Source organism: Polypterus senegalus, chromosome 3 (assembly GCF_016835505.1).
Source record: "Polypterus senegalus isolate Bchr_013 chromosome 3, ASM1683550v1, whole genome shotgun sequence".
In the NCBI taxonomy this organism is placed as follows: domain Eukaryota; kingdom Metazoa; phylum Chordata; class Cladistia; order Polypteriformes; family Polypteridae; genus Polypterus; species Polypterus senegalus.
This window is the reverse complement of record NC_053156.1, coordinates 134917182-134942980: the sequence shown is the minus strand read 5'-3', so window position 1 is coordinate 134942980 and position 25799 is coordinate 134917182.

Here is a 25799-nt window from a genome sequence, read left to right as displayed (position 1 = left end):
CCTGGGACTCTGGTCCAGCTTCACCTAGAGATGACTGCTTATGCAACTCCTCCTTCCCTCTCCCCTAATCTCTAGATCCCAGGCTGCTATATAGAGCAACAAGGCAACCAATGAAGGGTAGGCACGTCTAGATAATGTATTGTTAACATTCTTAATTTTCTTGATGTGGCAAAAACAGAAGCGAAGCAAATGCATGTGATACCATACAACCTGGACGTTTCGGAAGCTGTCACAGACGATGCTGGTTGACAAATCAAATGTGTGTCGGCATTCAGTCTTTTTAGTTTACAATGCTACTTGGTGGCATGGCTCTTATTGGTCATATTTTTGCTACTTCTGCTGCATTTAAAGCTCATCGGGGCTATAGTAAACACCCCTAGACCCCCTCTACCTAAAATATACCGTATCTGCCTGAGTCATTTTTTCAGAACTCAATGATAATTTAGAAAGTGTTTTAGAACAATCACAGATTCACTAAAAGGAAAATAATGCATTATTGTAATGTCACAAAACACTTGTTCTCATTCACATTTATGTGTGATCTTTTGTTGTCCTTGAAATACGGTGAAGTAGGTTCTGTACATGTTTATGAATTAAAGGTATCCAGTGATTCATAGGCCTCACTTTTAATTCCGTATTGGAAGTCCAGCTAATGGCCATTACAACATGACCTTTCTTAAAATATAATTTTTCAATTTTTAAAAGTTTTGACCTTTCTCTGATCCTACCTGTCTGCAAAAGTTCTTTCCTGCTTGTTTTGCAAAGGTTTTCTGTGTTCTGCAGAAACATCCTTCCTTCATGGCTTCTGTCTCTACCAACATTTCCTCTTTCAGTGCTGTTTAGACAAGTTGCTTTTACAGAAGTCAAAAGCTCAAGAAAGCAGAAAACTAAAAAGAAAGAACATATTCTTCTTAACATTCTTATCATGAATTTATCATCTATAAATCTTCATAAAACTTTAAAACACAAGAAAGGTAATGTGCCATATGAATAAAACATATTATTATTGTTATTATTTTTAACATCACAAGCTTTTAGATAGGGCCAAGCAGTTGCCTATCCCTATATAAATAAAACATATTATTATTGTTATTATTAATAACATCACAAGCTTTTAGCAGTTGCCTATCCCTGACTGGAGGAACCATGAAGGTTTGATGTCAGGGCATTAACATTTTCCCTTACTGGGATGTCCCTTCTGGGTGCCATCCTTAGTGAAAGATCTTACATCATCTTAGAAGTTCCATCCATACACATTGGGGTGAAGATGAAGTCTCAATCTATTAGTGTGGGCATGGCTGTCTCACCAACATCATAGGCCACCAGGCTAAGCAGTGTGCTGAGGCCCCTGTTTTGAGTGCAAAACAGAAACATAAATAGGCATCAGAAACATCATAGGCACCTACACTCCTGGAGCCCCCAGCCAGTGCCCTCTGTGCCCATATGTTAAGACGGCCCTGACTGTGGGCTGCTACTTACCTGCATAGCCACTGATGAGATCTATCCATCTGAAATGAACCCACTGCCACTTTTTCCCCTGTTTGCCTGCCAGAAAACTACTTGAAGTGCACCCAATCTAAATAAGCTATTCATGACAAAGAGGATTAGAATTGTGGTTTCATTAAGACGATTCATTATTTGAATTCTGCTGTTTGTTTTTTTACATAAACTAAAGCACATGATCTCCTTTTCCATCAAATGTGTGTTTTTTGTGACATTCTATTCCAGTAAAAAGGCAGAATATTAAACAGATTCTTTTCACCATTTCAGTAAGAATTAGCAAGCTGGCTTTGAACAAAAGCACAGTGAGCTCAACAAAGCTAATCATCCTGGACAGGCTAATTGTTTAGTTAGTCAGTAACATGGCACGCTCATGGCAGGCCCAGGTGTTTTATTCTTGCTCATATTTTTTTTTTTTACATTAGCCAAACACTATTTATAGAAACTGTGATTTAAAATTTAAAACAGGACATAGAAATACACATATTTACATTGCATCCAGTGGGTACACTTTGTAATGTTAATCAAACTGGAGACTATTGAAAAATGGGACAAACAAAAGGTATCTTGTTAGAATCAGACAATACTGTATATTCATCTTTAAAGTCTGTAATGACACTAAAAGGATGTGCAATTATAATGCATTAAACAAGTAAGATTAAAAAGAGGCAACCCAACAAATAATTCATATTTATGAAATGCTGAGTAGCTCTGGTTTGTTGGTGAGCACAAAATAATGTGTTCCAAATTAGGTGGAAAGTAAAGACAAGTGTCAGAAATATATTCAGTTTATAACGTAAAGAACATACAAAGAGACACATTCTGCAAAAGAAACATTTTTAATATACTGTAAGTCTAACACACCAATCTTGTGAAATAGTTATATGGCATTTAAAAAGATGTTTTGACTAATTTTATACTTTATTTATCAGAAAAAAATGATTAACTTTAACTTTAAAAAAATGTATTTGTATTTGATATTTAATTAAGATATACATTAATTCATTCTGAAAATCCCTTTTTTCCAATGGAGTGTTGTGGGACGTGAATTCCAGCAATTCACAATTATTCATGAACTTCTGGTCAATTTGCTGAGCTCTGTTAACAACTTTATGAAGCAAACTTTTGTATCTGAAAAGAAATCATTTTAATATAGAAAAAAATGTTAAAAATGGTAACAAACACATAACAAGTAGAGAAATGTCCAGCAGGTAACCAAAGTGAGGTTACTCCAGTGTAGCCTGATGCTCTTGCCTTATTCCTTTAAATGAATAGCATTTCTGTTAGTTTTCTTCTCAGTTAGTTCCTAGACGTCTTTGTTCTCGTTAGTGCTGCAGGGTATCGATGGAACTGGTCTGTGTCGCTATCATAATTGCACGTTACGCATCTCCACTGATCAAGCACTCTGCCTGCTGAGCCAGTTTTAGAGCTGTAGAGGCCAAATCAAATCCCCTTACTTATTTCCACTAATCTGGCAATACCTTACATTAAATGCCTAAGTGTCTCTTATTAGACTGTAGTTCTGTTGTTAATCACTCTGTAGCTACATAACTAGAGTGTAATTAGGCATTATTGTACTTTATTATTTTATGCTTTTAATTATGATTTGAATGGGTTCTATCTTTACATACAAATTGTTGTGATGATGTTAATTAATTGTTAAAATATATTTTTCAAATTTGTGACAAGTTCAACAACACTCACATTCTCTGTAAATGCTGGGTAAATATAAACACATTTTAACATTACTGCAAGCAGCACAAGAAAGGATTTTTAATATTGCAGTTAAGACCAACAGCAAACGACGCTGCTTCGTTCTGCATCCTGCGAGCTTAGAGGGAAATAAATGAAGAAGATATTTTTATGCAAGCAGGCACCTTTTTAAGATACTGATATTGAAAACATTGTCTTATACTATGATTTAATACATTATTAACAGGGCAGGAAATTAATGCAGTTTTCCATTCATTTTAGGTCCCTTGGCAACTGTCCTAATGAGCTTATATACCAAAAGGGATGAACTTCCTTTTATAAGAAAATACAAGATAATGGTTAATTAATATAATGGGTACTCAATGCTGTATTTTAAGAAAATATTATATTTGCATGAAAGGGCTATTATTTGTAAATGGAAATGTACAAAATTAAATTAATGCATTTGAATAAAATTACAATGTTAAATACTGGCATCTCTTGGGAAAAGTCAAAACACGTGTGAAAACAGAGTTGAACATTGAAAAGAATAACAGTATACAAGACAGAAATGATGGTCCAGGTTAAAGGGAGATGTGGCTTTATATACAGGTAAGAAACTTAAAGGACGATCAAGCTAAGAGCCAGTTTCATGTTAAATGGAAGGGACAAGATGACAGCAGTTACAAATTCAAGAATAAATATGCACATCGTTTTGATCCTGTTAATAAATCTGTATGAAGGAGCATATTATTCCAATGGGTACCTTAAATAGCCAAGATAAACTCAAGCAGCCTTAGACAGATTGGGTTTAGAAATAAAAAAAGCTGGGTAAGCTTGAACAATTAGTGAGACTAATTCAGCTAGCTGAAAATAATAACTATAACTATAATAACTCAGACAGTTTAGGTAAGACAACTGTGAAGAAAAAGTGACTATCTATCTATCTATCTATCTATCTATCTATCTATCTATCTAATAAAAAAAAATAGGTGTCAAGTCCATCAGAGCAATCTGATTGGTCAGTTTGGTTTTGCTGTAATTGGTCATTTTGGCTTTGGTAAGAGAAAAAAAAGAGATAGTATGAGACTCATGAGGAGGAGTAAAGGCACATGCTGAGAGAGTTGCATTCAAAGATGCAAAGTATAAAATCAGACAGAAGGCAAAAACTGTACCAATAAAATAATGACAGAATGTCTGAGAAGCAGGCTTTATAGGAGTGCGATCAAAAGATGGAGTGCCGGTGAAGAGACGTTCAGACATGCAAATACAAAGGAAAAGTACACATAGAACAAGATAGCAAAATGTTTTCAATTATTCTGTTACTTGTCTTCGACAGGCACCGTGGCTAATAATAAAACTACATTCAAAAACTGCATTCACATAGGCTTGATTTATGAAAACTGTTAGTACATCCACCTTGATAAAAGGATGTGTCTGTATGTCTATCTGTATATACTTCTGTTTGCTATGTTTCTATCATTCCAATAGATAGCATATCACAAATATTAATACTGCTTTTACAAATCCCATACCAAATGGCTTACACCAGAGATGGTGTACTGCAAGTGTTAACCCTGAGGTCTGCTTTGATTATTTAGATTTCAAGCCACCTTAGACGGATAGCACAGCTAATTTTTCAATACAGAAACAACGGCCTTGGACTGTTTACTTGAAAAATTGGATTTGTAGTCAGCACCAAAACAGCAGTGTGCAGTATCAAAGACAATATTTCTCTAATGCAAATCAAATGTTTCTTTTCTTACCATACTTTATTTTATCTAATGCCTTTTACCCCAAATGCTGTTATTCTTCCTCCAGAGTACATACTACTGAACTTGTTCTTTACTTTCTTGTAAATGAAGTATAGGGAAAGTATTGGAATCCTCAAAAAATTCCATTTCAAGATTTTGATGAACCTCAATGTTTTAGTCCTCCCTGAATCTGAAAATACCATTATTATTGTGTGTGTGTGTGTGTATGTAAACATGATAAATTGAGTACGCTTTCACTTAGGTCAACCAAATTTTGCATACAAGTAAAAGGTACAAAACGTAGATTTCTATTAACTTTTGAGCTATTTCTGTTAACCGGAAATGGTACTTTATCTTTCATTCATGCAGCTGCAGAGTCCGATTTATTCAACTTTACTTTAATAATAATTATTCAATATATTATTAATTTGATTTCTTAAATGTACATAATATAAAAATATAATCATCATGTGGTTTACTCCTCATACTGTATATCCATCCCTATATCTGAGTATACGAGAAAGTCTAGGGGAGACCACTCTCGATTTCTTTAAAATCTGATAGTATTGGCAGCCAGGACTTTCCGCCACACCATCAGGCACAAGGTAGGATACATAGCTGGACCCTCAGCCCGTTGTAGGATACAAACAGACACAATTGTTCTTGCAATTGCAGTTGTTTGGAGGGACAGAAAATTGAAGTGCCCAGAAAAAACAACTGTTGGCGTCTGCAGTGGGGTGGTGGCTGGACCGAGATTTTATGTCCGGCCATTATTCAGCTTTGCCCCCCTCATCATGTAAAACACAATCACAAAGTTGACACTTTACAGCTTTGCAAGTTTACTTTGAAATTTTTCTTTATGTTATTAAATATTCAAATTTTGAAAAGAAAACACATTTTTTCTTCCCTGTTTATCATTAATAATATCCTAGTAGAGTATCTAGTAGACAATTTTGAACTGAATAATCAATTGATAAATGGTGAATTGTTATTTGCAAGATTGTATATGAATTAAAGGGGTGTCATCAGTATGGAGAAATATCTGTCACTTTAATGTGGTTCTATAAATGTAACAGAATTTATTTTAATATGTTGGAATTCCTGAGAAAAATATACTGTAGGAGTTTAAATCAATCCATCTATCCATTCATTCACTGTCCTGTTTTATCCAGTTTACAGTCAAAGAAGACTATAAAAGAGTGCTGAATTTTCTACTATAATAAAAATGGAAGCAACGCTTTGTGCTCTTTTGAAATAAAAAAGCTTTTGTTTGTATGACTGGTTTTAATTACCTTTGCATTTCCATATTAAAGGCTTATAAAGGTTGAAACCTTCTTGCTAATCTGATTTCCTCCAAACTGAATGTTAATCTTGAACTTCTTCTCTGCTTTGTTTTCTGGTGTAGTCCCCTCAATTCCAAAAAACGTGAATATTCGTCAAGGTTGGGTTAAGGCATTAACAATGAGGCAAGACACGGAGCCGACTCTCACATGCAACAATAGTATGCTGTTGTCATTCAGCATCAGTAGTGTCAATCATGAATAATCCACTGCATCCACTGAACAGTGTCATCTCCAGGCAGAGGAGTAGCTCCAATGACAGACTTTTGTCACTGTCCTGCTCCACTGACAGACTGAGGAGATCGTTCCTCCCCCACACTATGCGACTCTTCAATTCCACCCGGGGGAGTAAATGCTAACATTAATTTTATTTTAATTTTTTTCATTTTTATTACTACTTAATTTAATATTGTTTCTTTGTATCAGTATACTGCTGCTGGATTATGTAAATTTGCCCCTTGGGATTAATAAATTATCTATCCATCTATCTATCTATCTAGAAACTGGCATTAGTTATTTATCTCTTGGCTAATTTATCCTATGAAACACATTCATTATTCTTCACATAATTAACCTCTTGAAAAAAAACATAAAATGTAGATCAATGTCCCTCCTGATTTTGAATTCTTGCCAGTGGTAACGTCAGACACTTATAATCAAAAGTCGTACCTTAACTGAACTTATTAAAAACTAGCATGGAATGGTCCATACAGTACCTTCATGTCAATTTCACTTGAGCAACACTCCAGGAAGTCACTCAACAGAATACAGAATACTGTAATATACAATCAAATACTTTAATGTATATTTATTATGTACACAAATAAATGGAGAGTAAAATGAAGAAATTCAATAAACTACTTAAATATTATTTAAATTGAAACCAGACACATTTAGTCAAATGAAGTATACAAGCTGAATCGACAGACAGGACAGTTTGGTATACAGGGGTGGCTTATTGTCTTTGTGCATGTTGACCTTTACAGATCTAATCGTGTGTGAGTGTGTTCACTCATTTCTTCCTATTCATCATCCGGCATGTGTTCTGCTAGGTCAAACAAGCTGTCAGCACTTATAAATTTCTTTGACTGTGTGAGTGAGTGTATGTATGTACAGTATGTGTGTGTGCTTCCATGTGTGTATACATCTCTTCGTTTTGTACACCTCAGACTATAAATAAAACACCAGGTTATGTCACTTGCAGAACTTCTCAAATGATTCTGCACTTATGGGGTGTATTGGTAAAGGGAATGAGGCAGAGTATAGGAGTCAGGAGGAGAACTTTGTTTCTTGGTGCAAAGAGAATTGTCTGCATCTTAACATCAGCAAAACCAAGCAACTGGTTATGGACTTTCTCCGCACCAAAGAGCTTTTATGTCCAGTTACTATTCAAGGAGTGGATGTGGAGGTGGTCCTCTTCTACAAGTACCTAAGTATTAATGACAGGCTGGACTAGTCTGAGAACACTGAGGAACTATATAAGAAAGGGCAGAGCAGACTCTTTTTCCTTAGGAGACTGTGTTCCTTTCATACGGGAAGTGACATCCTTCACATCTTCTATAACTCTGTGATGGCCAGTGTCATTTTATATGCTGTGGTAAGCTGGGTTGGTAAAATCATGTCAATCTATTTTAAAAGCTTCTGTAAATAGCTAAATTTTCCCCAGGTGACAAATAAAGTTTTATCTATGTATATTTAAATACAAGATATAACTTGAAAACTAGCAAATCAGTAGACCTGGAATTATGACTAAATAGAGCTGACTGTAAAAATCCTGGTTAAATTAAACAAAGATGTAACTGGACATAGCCAAATTGTTTTTGAAGGATATTGAGATAAGTAGGGGACCAACCAGGACCAAAAACAATAGGCCTGAAGCCTGTGGCAAGACAAACAGGATGTATGTAGTTTGAAGATTGGCTAAAACATATAGATGTCATGCTAAAATCAGTTTTGAACATCGTAGAATCAAAACTCGACACCAAATTTTTGATCCCACCACCAAACTTCCATTTACATGGAAGTAACAATGGCAAAAGAAAAACACGAAATCATTAAAGCCATGTTTACACATCAATGTGAAATAGGTTGTAATTGTAAATTCGTATTAAAAGGAAGAGCTGCTGAATGTCACACTTTATTGCTGCTTTGTATTTTTCTCTCTTTTTCACATGATTAAGTCAATTCTGTGAAAAACTGGTTTCGTTTATAGAATTTAAAGATACCACCTGGTGGATTGTAACCACATTATGAAGAGTGGTTAGCATTTCTGCCTCACACTGGATAGTTTCAGTGCTCATTGCTCCCACATTTTTCACTGAGCTACATTTTTCTTCTTCTTCTTCTTTTGGCTTCTCCCATTAGGGGTTGCCACAGCGGATAATCTTCTTCCATATCGTCCTGCCTTCTGCATCTTGCTCTGTTCCTCCCACCACCTGCATGTCCTCTCTCACCACATCCATAAACCTTCTCTTAGGCCTTCCTCTTTTCCTCTTCCCTTGCACCTCTATCCTTAGCATCCTTCTCCCAATATACCTAGCATCTCTCCTCTGCACAAGTCCAAACCAATGCAATCTCGCCTCTCTGACTTTGTCTTCCATCCTTCCAACTTGAGCTAACCCTCTAATGTGCTAATTTCTAATCCTATCCATCCTCATCACACCCAATGCAAATCTTAGCATCTTTAACTCTGCCACCTCCAGCTCTGTCTCCTGCTTTCTGGTCAGTGCCACCGTCTCCAACCCATATAACATAGCTGGTCTCACTACCACCCTGTAGACCCCCCCTTTCGCTCTTGCTGATATCCTATCTGTCTTCTCCACCCATTCCACCCATTCTCACTGAGCTACAGTGCATATTTGTAATGCTTCTCTGCTCCCCTCTACATAAAGATATTCTGAGGATTCTTTTATTTTTATTCCCCAAAGCACTGAAATAGTGTGTCATGCTGAGCAGTGCTAATAACATGTCCTACTGCATGTAAATGGTCTACCTTCATTCATGTGCTAGATCAGGGATCACCGTTCACTTCTTAGTACCATGATAGGCTAAGCTATGAGCGCAGCACACATAAAGCTCTAGAGTGTCCATATTTTTGTCTTGTGTGAAATTATTGTTACTGATGTATGTAAAAGTCTTAACTGGAGAGCCTCACCTAAAACTCTTAGCAATTAGGTAACACTTGATAGATCTATTGAATAACCTCAGAAAAAAAATTTAACAAGAAGACTCAAAAATCTAGCATCTTGAGATGATGAAAGCAAGAATGGAAGGTGTGATGTACTCGAATGTTAGCCAAAACTAAACTGCTGGTCTAAAATTACTACTCTATGCAGTCCAAGCTTAGATGATTAAAACTGCATCCTCTGAAATTTTGCCCACAAAAATCTTTCAGATATGTTAGAATTTGTCAGTTTATCAAAGTATCTTATTAAACATTTTGTTTTTTTAACACATGTTACTATAATGTAATCAGTTAATAAATATATGTATTTGCTGAGCTCTGGGAATAATTAGCAATATGTTATTATTATTATCTGTTCAATGTTAATGAATCATTTTTATTGTTGATTTACATTGGCATAGCTCACTGGTGATGTGTCCAGCTTCCTTGTATTAACTGCTGTTAATGATGATTCTGCCATTCCTGCCTGCCATATATTGCTGGAGTTTTATTATATTATTTAAACAAATTAAGAGACAGCATTTTGTTTTTCCCTTGGCCGTTGCCCTTTTGTATTGTTTTTTCATTTGCGCTGCCAGTCTTATTTGTTGTCACTATAGCTGTTACTAGCCATGTGTTGGTGGTGGCATTATGTTTTAATGTCAATTCCTATTGTTATAAGTAAAGAAGAAAAAGAAGATAAGATTGCACATGCCCCTCACATCATCCAGGTTTTTGTATTTAATAACAAAAATTGGCAAATTGTGATTTAAAGTTTTTTTTTTTTACAGAATTTAATTTCGATATTGATTTAATCTTGGCTTTCTAGTTTAAAATTTAGGTATGTCAGTTTCTTGATTCTCTGCTAACAAACTAAGCCTAGCCCTTGACGGACCCTTTGCCTCTGCTCTTGAAAGATAAACATTTTCTTTCAATCTGTTTCTCTCTTGACATCTTTCTCTATCTAGGGCAGTCACTTTCCAGTTGGGTGTAATATTTGGACTGACGCTGGTTCCTGACAAGGCGTCCTGAATAGACATGGACCCCATTATAGAGATTAGAGAGATTTAATGGAGTATCGATGATGTTATTGTGATTGCAACTTGTCTTACACACTGTGCTAAAGTGTTTTCGGTACCAACGCTCTCCTCTAAGGTCGAGTTATACTTGAAGTAAAGCAGCAACAAACTCGTAAGGCTGCTTTTTTAACATATTCTCCAAATTAGACCTGGCTGTCTCATTGGTGCTTTTCTTTTTATGTTGGTAAATCAGTCAACCCTATTTTATACCAAAAAGGCGAATGTGGCTTAGGCCTTTATACTGAAAATACATTAAATTATTCAAGCAATGCGTTTACCTCTTTTTCTTTTTTTGTTGAGTTCATCTTTAGAAAATGTAATTGCTGCACAAGTCTCTGGACTTGTACAGACATACGAGGTGTGACAACTTAATTCCCGGAATGTACCTTTAAAAAATATACATGTGAAACTGTACACTAGTGGCTACTGTCACCTTCAAATTACTCCTTTTGCAAATGTATACACTGACTTAAACAGCGTTCCCATTTCTGGAAGCAGGCATTGGAAGTAATTTTCTGAAATATTGTTGAGCAGCAGTCTCACATTCTCAGTTATATCAGTTATATTAGAAAATCTTCATCCTTTAACACAGCTTTTAATTTTGAAAATAGCCAGAAATCACAGGGTGCTAAGTCAGGTGAATAGGCAGGATAATCTAATTGGGTAATTACTTTTTTGGCCAGAAAGTCTCTCACAGTGAGTGCAGTGTGACTTGGCGCATTGTCATGATGAATGATTCCTTTATCAGGCCACATTTCGGGTCTTTTTCTTCGAACTGAATCTCGTAATCTGTTCAGTACCTCTAAATAGCATTGTTGGTTGATTGTTTGTTCCTATTCAATAAATTCTTGGTGGACTATTTCCTTGTGATCGACGAAACACACCAGCATGGTCATAAACTGTGAGCGCGACATGCATGCTTTTTTAGGGCACGGTGAACCTGGGGATTTCCTTTGCATGTTTCATCACATCTTCTCACCCATCTTTGAACCTATTATGCCAATCAAACACACTCGACTTTTTCATAGCATCTTCACCATATGCTTCTTGCAAGAGTCGTAACGTTTCAGTAGCATGTTTGACAATTTTCATAAAAAATTTTATATTAATATGTTGCTCTAAATTTCGATCACCCATTTTTATGCCAAAGTGTACACGAAGATATCTATTACCTTCCCAACAGCTAACAACTGGCTCTATCACCTTGCAATTTACGCACGTATTAGTTCAAACATGTTCAAATACGAATACTCATGTGATTTCAATACAATTACGTCATAGGTGACACTATGAGGCCATTCAGGGAATTAAATTGTCACACCTCGTATAGTATTATTTTATGCTTAAAACAAACTCTGTTAACACTCGTTAATTTCTCTGCAGTGCTTTGAAATCTCACCTGCTTACATATTGTGTTTTTTCCACCAGATGTACTGTGTGTAGCATACCTTCTTACTTGTGTTCCAGTTCTTATCTTCTCCTTGTTAAATATGTTTCATCAATACACTCTGTTTAAAATGAAATACCCATAGATAAGACATATTTTATCAATCACCCTGATTTTTCTTTTTCCTCTACCTACCTTTTGTTATTTTAATAAAGAGAAATACAGCATGGCTTATGACAACCTTTTGCAGCATTGTCTACTTCAGGGAGCTCTAACAGTTATTTACCTTTGGCAGTTTCAAGTGATTTTATGCTATTGAATAAAAATCTGTTGATGCAATGCTCTAACCTGTGCCCCTGGATGTTGTTGTTTCATCATAGGTTAGAAAAAGGTCTTCACCTGCCTTCCCACTAATCCATTTAAAGCTATGGAGCCAACTTCACATGTTCACATTCAAAGAGTCTACACCAATTATTCTTAAATTCAATCCTGGGGGACATGTGCAGCTGCAGGGGTTTGTTTTTCAAATGTTTCCTACTTTTAATTGGATTCTTGGCTTAATTAATCTTGCTATTATTTCTAAACCGCTATATTCATTGAATCAATCCACATTTTCCAAACAGAGCTCACTTTTTGGAGACATTTAGCAAGTGTTTGTGCGCTTTATGCACAAAGATAATACTTTTTCTTGACCTTGACCAAGGATTAATACATAATTTATTTTCACAAGGATATATTAGTATCCCAAGTGCAGACACACAGTGTTCCTGCAGTTGTTACAGTTAGGTGGTGTTGAGAAGAGCAAGCTTTGAACCTTAATTGTTGATGTAAAAATTAAAGATTCCTAATAAATTATGGGCAGCTTGGCTCCTTACAGCTCCAGTAACAGATTTTAAATCCTAGCCTGATTGCTGTTTGTGGGATGTTTGCATGTCCTTTATCTTGCCTGTTCAATATTACCTTGAGTAGCTGGCAACTTCAAAATGTATAAGTGTCTCACTCACAGCTAATTTCCTTGATCAAAGTGGTACCAGAATACTGTGTTCTGACTCCCTTAGTAATTTCCACTATTTTTACTTATTCATGACACATGATTGTTTCTGATCACCAAGCAAATTTAGCATAATACAAAAGACAAAGTAAATACAACACACAGTTTTTGCATGATCACTTCATTCACTTAACGGAAAAATGTTCATTAACACACAGAAATTGCCATAAAAACTTAGTATATGGTTGTGCCACCTTTAGTAGCAACAAATGCAATTAATACTTACCGCAAGAGGAGATCAGTCTTTGGCATTGCTAAAAAAGAAATTTTGGCAGACACTTCTCTACAAAATTGTTTTAACTCGGCAACATTGGAGTGGTTGATGTATAACCCAGTTGATCTTGAGCTTCAGATCACATGCTGATAACCAGGCGTTATTCTTCAGTACTTTCTTGTAGACAGATGAATTCGTGCTTCCCTCGATTATGGCAAGTTGACCAGGCCCTGAAGCAATAAAGCATCCCCAAACAAAAGGCCAGTGGCCAAGGAAAAAATTGGGAGTGGTCTCCCCTAGACTTTCTTGTATATCTAGATATGAGGATACATATTTGAGGAGTAAACAATACTTGTATGCAAAATGTAGTTGACCTACGTGAAAGCGTACTCAAGTTATAGTGTTTACATACACACACACACACACACATAGACATAATTCCAAAAATGGTATTTTCGAACTCAGTCCAGTCTTCGTCTCAGGTGACTGGATAGCGTCAATGTCTCACAATATACCATATAGCAAGACAGGAAGCAACAGAAGCCTCATGCATAATGGCGTGCATAGAATTCGCACTATAACATGACGTAAGCACAAAAGCCGAAATGTGCTTACGCACAGAAAAACCCAGATGGAGGAATCTGTGCGTACTCCAACTTCCACATACTTCAGCTACATAAATCCTGGTCAGCGTGAAAATTAACGCTCGTGCACGCGCCTTATGTCCCGCCCCAATTCCTCCCAGAATTACGCCTCTTTGAATATGCAGATCAATATAAATCGCCCTTAAGCTCAGCCTTCTGTGAAAAGACAATGGGAAAAGCACGGGGGAAAATACAAGAATTTTAGTGAATACCAAGTGGAGGCAAAGGAAAAACATACTATTTGTTTATTTAAACCGTGGTATAATCAACAAACGGAAGTTGATCGAGTGACATAGCGTGTTGGAGAAACTTGAAAGCTCAGATATCAAAGTCACCGTGAAAAGGCGAGTCGTAGCCCACCGTCTGAGTGTCATATGAAAGCTTATTAGGGTACAGAGAAGAAAAAGGCACACAGTGGGGGAAAAAAGCACGAAATGTCAACTTCAATCTCGAAATTTCCACATTAATCATGTAGTTTATTTTGTCATTAAAGTAGAACATCATAAACATCATCTTAAAATCATTTAATTAACCAGTTTCTCAAATCACATCGTAATTAAAGTAGCACATTAAATGCTTTGTTTTGTATGTGATCTTCTATGTGCTCTATGTGTGTGAATCACTACTTGCTTCTTAAACCGGCTCTCTTCCTCCGACTGGACACAGAATCAATTACATTCGTAATATTACAGTTCTCTGAATAACTAAAATACTGAGATGTGTACGTGATATCATTTTCATGATGATAGGAGTTAAAGCACGTTATTAAACATGGGTTTCATGTCGCAGTGATTGTGTGCAACCATCGATGAAATTATTTATTGCAGTAGTACTCAGGGGCGGCTCTAGACTTGTGGCAGCCCTGGGCAGAGAAAGAATCGGTGGCTCCTTCACCGCCAATGTCAATATAGTATCTTATGCACGGTGGATGGCCACGTCTGTTGCGGACACTGCATAGCCACCTCGTGCTCATGACACAAGCGTGTAACTTTTGTCGAAATTTGCCACTGCATATTTAGCTGTGTCGTTATTTTCTCTTTCTGTTTTATATTCAATATATATTGGCGTGGCCGCCACTGCAGTCCTTGCTTTTCTTCCTCCAAGTAACCGATTGCCACACAATCCGCTCTGTAATAGATGTTAAGCCATCTGTAAGCTGAGAGCGCCGATTCTTCAAAACGTTTAAGGAACATTGAACTATCCTCGTAGTACATGTTTAATTATTCTATCCTTCACGCCAGTCTCACTGAAGAATATAGATTATTTAAATGAAGTTAGTTTTTTTCCTGTATAATATAATAAACATATTTTGCTGCATTTTATCTTAAAAATGATATCGTCATCACATGGCAATACGCGCTTTATAAAGTGGCTCAGGTTCTGTACTATTATAACTCTAGTGCAAGTTTACAGTGGGGTGATTGTACTTATAAGTACAAACAGTTCTACAAGAAGCAATTGATTAAGTGCGTTTATAGTTCTTGGGATGAAACTGTTTCTGAACCGCGAGGTCCGTACAGGGAAGGCTTTGAAACGTTTTGCCATGGCTGAGACGGCGTGTTCTTTAAGCTGTATACCGATGATTCTCTTTCTGATCAGCTGCTGCTGTGATTCACTATCAGATACGGTGATATAAATACTTAAGAGTGGTGCAGTGAGAGTAATATGGAAAAAGATGATCCGCTGTGGCAACTCCTAACAAGAGGAGCTGAAAGAAGAAGAAGGTGCAGTGACAGTAACAACGCTAAAGCAGTTATGGTATTTGGAATACTATGGCTATTCCCTGGACCATTATATTGTTACAAGTTAATTACAATCAGATGCATTACACTAATAAACAATATGCAGTTAGTTTCAGTGTATTTATAAAGCCGCATCAGGAAAATAAGGAGTAACCACACAGGAAGAGTAGTACTGCTTTGATACTGGGTGCCACCAGTCTGCAAAACCGAGCAGAGAACTTGCATACGACAAGGTATGAGGTACCATGGAAAAGTGTGTGGCTTTACGCCAAGTGTAGGTTTTATACATCATGATTTGAACGTGGAAAAGTTCTTACTCAACATTTCTGTTTGAACGCACCATTTATACATGAAGCTCCAGGACTCTAAAGACTTGGACCTTCATCCTTTTGCATAGATATTGGGAGCGCCACACACCCCTTTCCAGCGACCTTATGACCCCCCATGCTTTCCCAATCCGTCTACTGACTTCATAGGAAGAGTCACCAGAGACATGAATGTCACTGCCAAGGTAAGTAAACCTCTCGATAAGGTTGACACTCTCTCTGCAAACAGACACACTGCTGATGGCTGTGCCCAAGGTGTCATTAAAGGCTTGGATCTTGGTTTAAATCCAGGACACTCGCAAGCCCAGACACTCCGACTTCTCACTCAGTCTCTCAAGTACCCCAACCAGAGCCTCCATTATCTCAGCAAAGATCACAGCATTGTCCGCAAAGTCAAAATCTGTGAATCTTTCTTCACCAACAGATGCCCCATAGCCGCTGGACCTCACAACCTTGCCCAACACCCAGTCCGTACAAACATTGAACACAGTAGGAGCAAGAACACACCCCTGATGAACCCCAGAAAAACGCAGAGGTGCTGCCTTCATTCTGCACAGCACTCACAGTACCAGTATACAAGCTGGTCATGGTATCCAGCCCCCTTGAGGGGATACCGCGAACCCTCAGGATGTCCCAGAGGACCACTTGATCAACTGAGTCAAACGCTTTATAAAAATTGACAAAGGCTGCAAAGAAACTCTGCCAATATTCGCGTTTGTGCTCCATGTGAACCCTTAGGGCCAGGATGCAGTCAATGGTTGACTTCTTAGGCGTAAAACCAGACTGTTCCGGTTGCTGGTAGGTGAGCAAGTGATCATGGATCCTATTGAGGATGGCCCTAGCAAGGACCTTACCCGCCACAGAGAGCAGTGTTATCCCCCTATAGTTACTGCAATCCAGGCGCTCACCCTTCCCTTTTCAGATAGGGACGATAAGCACCGTTTTCCAGTCAGTTAGGATGATGCCAGTCTCCCAAATGAAAGCAAAGTTTGCTTGCAATGTCATGAGGACAACCTTACCACCAGCCTGGAGAAGTTCACCCCGGATACCACAGATCCCTCAGCCTTACCCTCCCTCAGCTGGTTCACCACCTGTGCAATCTCAGTGAGATTGGGTGGTTCACAGCTAATTGAATGATCAGCCTCAAGGACCGTGGACCCAGAGATATCCTAGCCGGAGGATCAGCTTTGAACAAATGTTCAAAGTAGCCAGCCCAGCTGGTCACATAAGGTGTACTTTTAATTTTCTGACCTCCCATTGTATATTCAAATCTAATTTTTGTATTTCCTGCGTGCAATGCTTAACATTTTCTTACATTAAATTTCATCTTCCACAAATCTGTCTAAGCCTTATGCTGTCTAAGTCCCTCTGTAATGATTCAATTGATTCTAGATTATCTGTCAATCCACAGATTTTGGTATCATCTACAAACTTAACCAGCTTTTCACTTATATTCCTATCCAAATCACTTATATACTGTATATATTGTGGAGGACTGCCGGCTTCATACTCCGGTCCTCACCCCCAGGCCGCCAGGAGGAGCTCTCCCGACAGCAGGATCGTGCCCCGACTTCCAGCAGGGCATCACGGACCTTGTAGTGTTTATACACAGCCCTGCTGGATACCTTGGGGGCCGCTGGGAGTCGCTGTAGGGGGGCTCGTGGGCTCATATGTGCCCTATAACCCGGGAGTACGTCACAGTCACGTGACTGGAAGAAACAACGTGCTCCCGGGTTGAAGAAAAAGGACTGTTTACCCTGACCCGGAAGGAATAAGGAACTGGTTGGGCAGGAACACCTCCTGGTCAGGGGCTATAAAAGGACCCTGGGAAAGTCCAGACACTGAGCTGAGCTGGGAGGAAGGGTGGCTAAGTGTCTGGGAGTTGGAGGATTGATTAAGAGTATCGTAGTGTTGATAATTTATGAGTAGTGTGGAAGGTGCTTGGTGCACTGAGGAACAAAAAAATAAAGAGTCTGGGACTTTTATCCAGTGTCTTGCGTGGTACCTGAGGGTTCAAGGGAGCACTATCGCCCCTTACTGCCACAATATATATATATATATATATATACAGTATAATATGCTATATATATATATATAAATATATATACAGTGGGACCTCGGTTCACGACCATAATTCGTTCCAAACCTCTGGTCGTAAACCGATTTGGTCGTGGTCGTCAATTTCCCCCATAGGATTGTATGTAAATACAATTAAGCCGTTCCAGACCGTACAAACTGTATGTAAATATATATTTTTTTTAAGATTTTTAAGCACAAATATAGTTAATTACACCATAGAATGCACAGTGTAATAGTAAACTAAATGTAAAAACATTGAATAACACTGACACAAAACACCCAGGCTCCCTGCTCAGCTGCCCGCGCAGGCTCTCTCTCTCTCTCTCTCTCTCTCTCTCTCTCTCTCTCTCCAGCACGCAGGCTCACTCGCCCTCTCTCTCTCCCTCTCTCTCTCTCTCTCTCTCCAGCACGCAAGCCCGCACTCTCTCTTTTTCTCTAACATTGCAATAGTTTGCACTATAACCTTGCAACCTATTGCTGTATAAAAAAATGTGTAATTTTTTTTAATGAGTTTTAAGCACATGGGAAAAAAAGGAACATTTGAAAAATCTGTAATTTAATAAACCACCAAGAAAAGTAACATTGCAACAAATCACGCTACTAACCACTCGCTGTTGAGAGAAAATGGCGTTATAAATGGCGTTATAGACCGTCGGTGCCTTCTGTGATCCTGGGAAATGTAAATTCACTACCAAATAAGATCGACGAACTGGCTGTGCTGGTGAAAAATGTCAGAACCTACAGAGAATGCAGCTGGCTGTGTTTTAGTGAAACGTGGCTAACGTCTACCATCCCAGATGCTAACGTGGAGCTACCCGGGTTTAGCACAGTTAGAGCGGACAGAGACGCAAGTACCTGCGGAAAGAAGAAAGGAGGAGGACTCGCTCTCTATGTCAATACAAAGTGGTGCAACTCAGGACATGTAAACGTTAAAATCTCCACTTGCTGCAGGGACATCAAACTGTTGGCCGTAAGTCTGCGTCCCTATTACTTGCCCAGAGAGTTTGGACACGTGATTGCTGTTATTGTTTACATCCCCTCAAGCAAACGCGGAGATGGTGAGTGACATCATCCATTCCGCAGTTGCTAAGTTACAAACGCAGCACCCTGAGGCACTTGTGCTAATCGCTGGAGACTTTAACCATGTAACGCTGGACAAAACATTACCTGCCTTCTCCCAGTATGTGGATTGTAACACTCGGGGAAACAGGACTATCGACCTACTGTATGCAAACGTTAAAGACGCATACAGCGCCACCCCACTGCCTGCGCTTGGGAAAGCAGATCATAACCTGGTTCTGCTTCAGCCTCAATACAAACCAAGAGTGAGGGCGCTACCTACAACTACACACTCATTCAGGAAGTGGTCCCCTGAGGCAGAGCAGGCTCTGAGAGACTGCTTTGGAACTACAGACTGGGATATATTGCTGAGGTCACATAGTGAGAACATTGAAGAGGCTGTTGAATGCACAACTGATTACATCAACTTCTGTATGGACATTGTAGTTCCAGTAAGAACAGTATGCTGCTATGCTAACAACAAGCCATGGGTTACAAGTGACATCAAGGGCCTTTTGAACCAGAAGAAAAGGGCTTTTAAAGGCGGTGATCAGCATGAGCTGAAGTGCGTGCAGAAGGAACTCCGAGTCCAGCTCAGGCGGCGAAAGAGCAGTACACGAGAAAGCTGGAGCAGAAGTTGCAGAACAACAGCATGAAGGAAGTGTGGGATGGGATGAAGATTATCACTGGCTGCAGCTCAAGCGGGTGCGCCATCGAGACAGACGTGGAGAGAGCAAACCAAATGAACAACTTCTTTAATAGGTTTGATCACAGTAACCCACTCTCACCTCGGAGTACTACATCCTCCAACCATCCTTCTGCTGATACCAGCATAGGTGAGACATCCCCACCCACAATTACAGCAGCCCAGGTGAGCAGAGAGCTGAAAAGACTTTGTGCCAGCAAAGCAGCGGTCCAGATGGTGTATCGCCACGACTGCTGAAGGCCTGTGCATTGGAACTGGGAAGTCCTCTACAGCGCATCTTCAACCTGAGCCTGGAACAGGGAGAGTCCCAAGGCTTTGGAAAACATCTTGTATCACCCTGTCCCAAAGGTATCACGCCCTAGTGAGCTGAATGACTTCCGCCTGTTGCTCTGACGTCACATCTGATGAAGACCATGGAGCGGCTGCTGCTTCACCACCTGAGGCCACAGGTCCGCATGTCACGCCCTCGACCCTCTGCAGTTCGCATACCAGGAGAAGGTGGGAGCGGAGGATGCCATCATCTATATGCTACACCGATCCCTCTCCCACCTGGACAGAGGCAGTGGTGCTGTAAGAATTATGCTTTTGGACTTCTCTAGCGCCTTCAACACCATCCAACCTCTGCTCCTTAGAGACAAGCTGACTGAGATGGGAGTAGACTCACACCTGGTGGCATGGATTGTGGACTATCTTACAGACAGACCTCAATATGTGCGCCTTGGGAACTGCAGGTCTGACATTGTGTTCAGCAATACAGGGGCCGAGGGGACTGTACTTTCTCCGTCCTGTTCAATCTATATACATCAGACTTCCAATATGACTCGAGTCCTGCCACGCAAAAGTTCGCTGATGACACTGCTATTGTGGGCTGCATCAGGAGTGGGCAGGAGGAGGAGTACAGAAAGTTAATCAAAGACTTTGTTAAATGGTGCGACTCAAACCACTTACACCTTAACACCAGCAAGACCAAGGAGCTGGTGGTGGATTTTAGGAGGCCTAGGCCCCTCATGGACCCTGTGATCATCAGAGGTGACTGTGTGCAGAGGGTGCAGACCTTTAAATATCTGGGAGTGCAGCTGGATGACAAATTGAACTGGACTGCCAATACTGATGCTCTATGTAAGAAAGGTCAGAGCAGACTATACTTTCTGAGAAGGTTGGCATCCTTCAACATCTGCAGTAAGATGCTGCAGATGTTCTACCAGACGGTTGTGGCGAGTGCCCTCTTCTACGCGGTGGTGTGCTGGGGTGGCAGCATAAAGATGAAAGACACCTCACGCCTGGACAAACTTGTTAAGAAGGCAGGCTCCATTGTAGGATTAAAGTTGGACAGTTTAACATCTGTGGCAGAGCGACGGGCACTAAGCAAACTCCTGTCAATCATGAAGAATCCACTGCATCCACTTAACAGTGTCATCTCCAGGCAGAGGAGTAGCTTCAGTGACAGACTTTTGTCACTGTCCTGCTCCACTGACAGACTGAGGAGATCGTTCCTCCCCACACTATGTGACTCTTCAATTCCACCCGGGGGAGTAAATGCTAACATTAATTTTATTTTAATTTTTTCATTTTTTTCATTTTTATTACTATTTAATTTAATATTGTTTCTTTGTATCAGTATACTGCTGCTGGATTATGTGAATTTCCCCTTGGGATTAATAAAGTATCTATCTATCTATCTATCTATCTATCTGTAAACACCTTTTTAATGAGTTTTAAGCAGAGGGGGAAAAAAATTGAACATTTGAAAAAAGTGAAAAGTTACACTGCAACAATTCACGCTACGAACCGAAAAATGAACATTTGAAAAATCCGTAATACAAAAACCATAAACCACCAAGAAAACTAACCTTGCATGAGTCGAGTTCTGGCATGAAGTGAGGAGGAACTGGGTGGAGAGGAGATTACAGTTTTGAGGGAGAGTCTGGCTCCGCAATGAAAGGATGATTTCCTTCAGGTGTTTTCTCTCTTGTGTTTTTTTGGGTTTCTGGTGTATTTAGCTGTTTAGCTGGTGGGAGTGAAAGCCTCATGCAGCCATTCCAAAAACAAAGTCCTTGTGACCCAACCCTTTGTGTTTGCCCTCCACATTACTGGCAGTCTGACTTTGTTTACCTTGTGCTGCTTGAAAGCACGAGGGTTCTCAGATTGGTAAATGAGTAAACTGGTAAACAGTTTTTCCACCTCTTCCAGCACTTGAAGCCTCTGCCTGGTTAACGCTGTAACTCTTTTTGCAATATCAGCTGCTTTAATAGATTCTTTCTGCTTTAGAATAGTCGAAATTGTAGATTTTGACTTCTTGTACTTGGTGGCAAGATCAGTAACACAAACGCTACGCTCATACTTTTCAATAATTTCTTTCTTTACTTCGATTTCAATTTTCTGCAAAACTTTCTTCTCACCACTCTTCACTTGCTAAGAAGCCATAGTTAACTGCAAAAGCACATGAAATACAGTAGAGCACAAAGAGATCACAGGTAAAGCGCACAAGTCTGACTGAGAACAATGAACAGGGAGCGGCTCAACACGTGCTTAAATACAGTAATCGGCGTGTATGAACTGGAAGGGAAATGAAATAGAGCACAAAGAGTTCACAGCGAAAGCATGCACGCACGTGCAAGCACGCACAAGCAGGCACATCTGACTGAGAACAATGTAACACGTGCAGAAATCATCAGCGCGCACAAACCAAAAGGGAAACTGGCTTGTTCGTATATCGTGTGTGGTCGTGAACCGAGGCAAAAGTTTGGCAAACTTTTTGGTTGTAAACTGAGTTGTACGTGTACCGAGACTTTCGTGAACCGAGGTTCCACTGTATATGTACAGTGGGTACGGAAAGTATTTAGACCCCCTTCAATTTTTCACTCTTTGTTATATTGCAGCCATTTGCTAAAATCATTTAAATTAATTATTTTCCTCATTAATGTACACACAGCACCCCATATTGACAGACAAAAAAAAGCATGCTGTGGGGGTGTTTTTCAGCTGCAGGGACAGGATGACTGGTTGCAATCGAGGGAAAGATGAATGCGGCCAAGTACAGGGATATCCTGGACAAAAACCTTCTCCAGAGTGCTAAGGACCTTAGACTGGGCCGAAGGTTTACCTTCCAACAAGACAATGACCCTAAGCACACAGCTAAAATAACGAAGGAGTGGCTTCACAACAACTCTGTGACTGTTCTTGAATGGCCCAGCCAGAGCCCTGACTTAAACCTAATTGAGCATCTCTGGAGAGACCTAAAGATGGCTGTCCACCAACGTTTACCATCCAACCTGACAGAACTGGAGAGGATCTGCAAGGAGGAATGGCAGAGGATCCCCAAATCCAGGTGTGAAAAACGTGTTGCATCTTTCCCAAGAAGACTCATGGCTGTATTAGCTCAAAAGGGTGCTTCTACTAAATACTGAGCAAAGGGTCTGAATACTTAGGACCATGTGATATTTCAGTTTTTCTTTTAATAAATCTGCAACAATTTCAAAAATTCTTTTTTTTTGTCCTTCAATATGGGATTGCTGTGTGTACATTAATGAGGAAAAAAAATAATTTAAATGATTTTAGCAAATGGCTGCAATATAACAAAGAGTGAAAAATGAAGGGGTCTGAATACTTTCCGATATATATATATATATATATATATATATATATATATATATATATATATATATATATATATATATATATATATATATATATATAGTGGTCCCCGGCCGGGACACCCAGGAGGACCGGAGGAGGGCTTGTGCCTCCTCCAGACCGCGAGGGGTTGTCCGTCCTGGTTATGTTGGGGGCCTCGGGTACAGGGCTTGGAAGCCCAGTCGTGTACGGACCTGTGGCCACCCCCAGGCGGCGCCCCGGTGCCGGAATATCCCGTGTGGCACAGCCGGCACTTCCGCCACATAGGGGTGTGTCCAAAGGGGAGTGCCGGGAAGCAGCTGGAGCCCATCCGGGTTCCTACTTAAGGGGCCGCATCCCTCCAGTCATCGGCAGAAGTCAGGTGGAAGAGGACGGAGCTGGAGGGAGGACTAGAGGCGGCCAGGAGAGAGAGGCACAGAGACTGTGTGGCCTGGACATTGGGGGAATCGGTGCTGGAGGCACTGGGGTGTGTGAGTGCACAAAAAACTTGTAAATAAGTCTTATAAATAAACAGTGTGTGGTGGAACCATGTTGTCCATCTGCCTGTGTCCGGGTCCCAGTCCACAATATATAAATAGCAGTGACCCTAGGACTGACTCTTGTGGAACAAATTTTTCACCCATTTACACATAACACTCTGAACTCCCACTTCTCTTAGTTTGATGCTAAACCTCTCAGGTGGCACCTTATTAAATGTTTTCTGTATGTCCAGATAAATAATATCACATGCTCCACTTTGATCATATCCTTTTGTTGCTTCCTCATAGAATTAAGCATGTTAGTAAAACATGATGTCCCTTTTATGAATCCATGCTGACTGTTCAGTAAAACTGTTATTGTTGCCATGTGTTTTGCAATCTTGTCCTTAGTATTTCTTTCAATTTTTCTACCTGTGATGCTCATTCATCTTACTGGCCTATTGTTACTTGGATAATATTAGCAATTTTCTGATCCTTTGGAATTTCCCCAGTGCTCAGTGACATCCTATAAATATAGTAAGGGTTTATATATACAATACAATACAATACAGTTTATTTTTGTATAGCCCAAAATCACACAGGAAGTGCCGCAATGGGCTTTAACAGGCCCTACCTCTTGACAGCCCCCCAGCCTTGATTCTCTAAGAAGACAAGGAAAAACTCCCAAAAAACCTTGTACAGTAGGGGAAAATGGAAGAAACCTTGGGAAAGGCAGGTCACCCTTTCCAGGTAGGTTGGGCATGCAGTGGGTGTCAAAAGAAGGGGGTCAATGCAATACAATACACAGAACAGAACAAATCCTCAATACAGCATAAAAATAAAACATTTTAGAATATATTTTTTATTGTGTTTATTGTATTTATTATATGTATTCACTAATCTTAAGCACTTGAGGGTAAATATTATCTGGTCCCAGAGAATTGTTAGATTTCAGCCTATTTAGTCCAAGCAGTACTTCTTCCTCTACAATTTCAAAATCACTCAGTACCTCCTTAGTAGTCCCTGTTACTGCTGGGAGGTTATCCACATCCTCACTTGTGAAAACCCCTGAAAAATGCAAGTTCAGAGCATTTGCTATTTCAGTCTGTATTTTTTGATTTCCATTTATTATTCCCAATACACTTCATCTTCTCATTGACTGTTCATTTACTACTAAAATCTGAGTTGTAAAAGTACTCAGAAATGATATTTGACAAAAAGTTACAGTGCAACTTTTACTATGGTTAGAAGTATTTCCAGAAAGAGGAACAATAAAATAAAATACAAAAATAAGAATGAAAAATGAAGTGAACAGCTCACAAACTAATCAATTGAATGGATACAAAATTTAAAAAATCTGAGTGAAAATCAGCACAGATTGGGTTTCTTATATTTCATTGTAGAGGTGTCATAGCACCAGATTTTGGAATGTAATATTGATACCAGTGAAATTACTTTTCAAGCATAAGCAAAAATCCCATTCAATGGCTATTTATTAAAGCACCTTCATTTATTGAAGTGAACAATATTTTCCCTTTTTCAGTAATATCCATCCAGCCATCCTCTTCCGCTTATCCAAGGTCGGGTCGCGGGGGTAGCAGCTTAAGCAGAGAGGCCCAGACTTCCCTCTCCCCAGGCCAATTCTTCTAGCTCTTCCGGGAGAATCCCAAGGCGTTCCCAGGCCAGCTGGGAGACATAGTCCCTCCAGTGGTCCTGGGTCTTCCCCGGGGCCTCCTACCTGTTGGACATGCATGGAACACCTCATCAGGGAGGCATCCTGATCACATACTCGAGCCACCTCATCTGACTCCTCTCGATGCGGAGGAGTAGCGGCTCTACTCTGAGCCCCTCCCAGATGACTGAGCTTCTCACCCTATCTTTAAGGGAGAGCCCAGACACCCTGCGGAGGAAACTCATTTCAGCCGCTTGTATTCGCAATCTCGTTCTTTCAGTCACTACCCATAGCTCATGA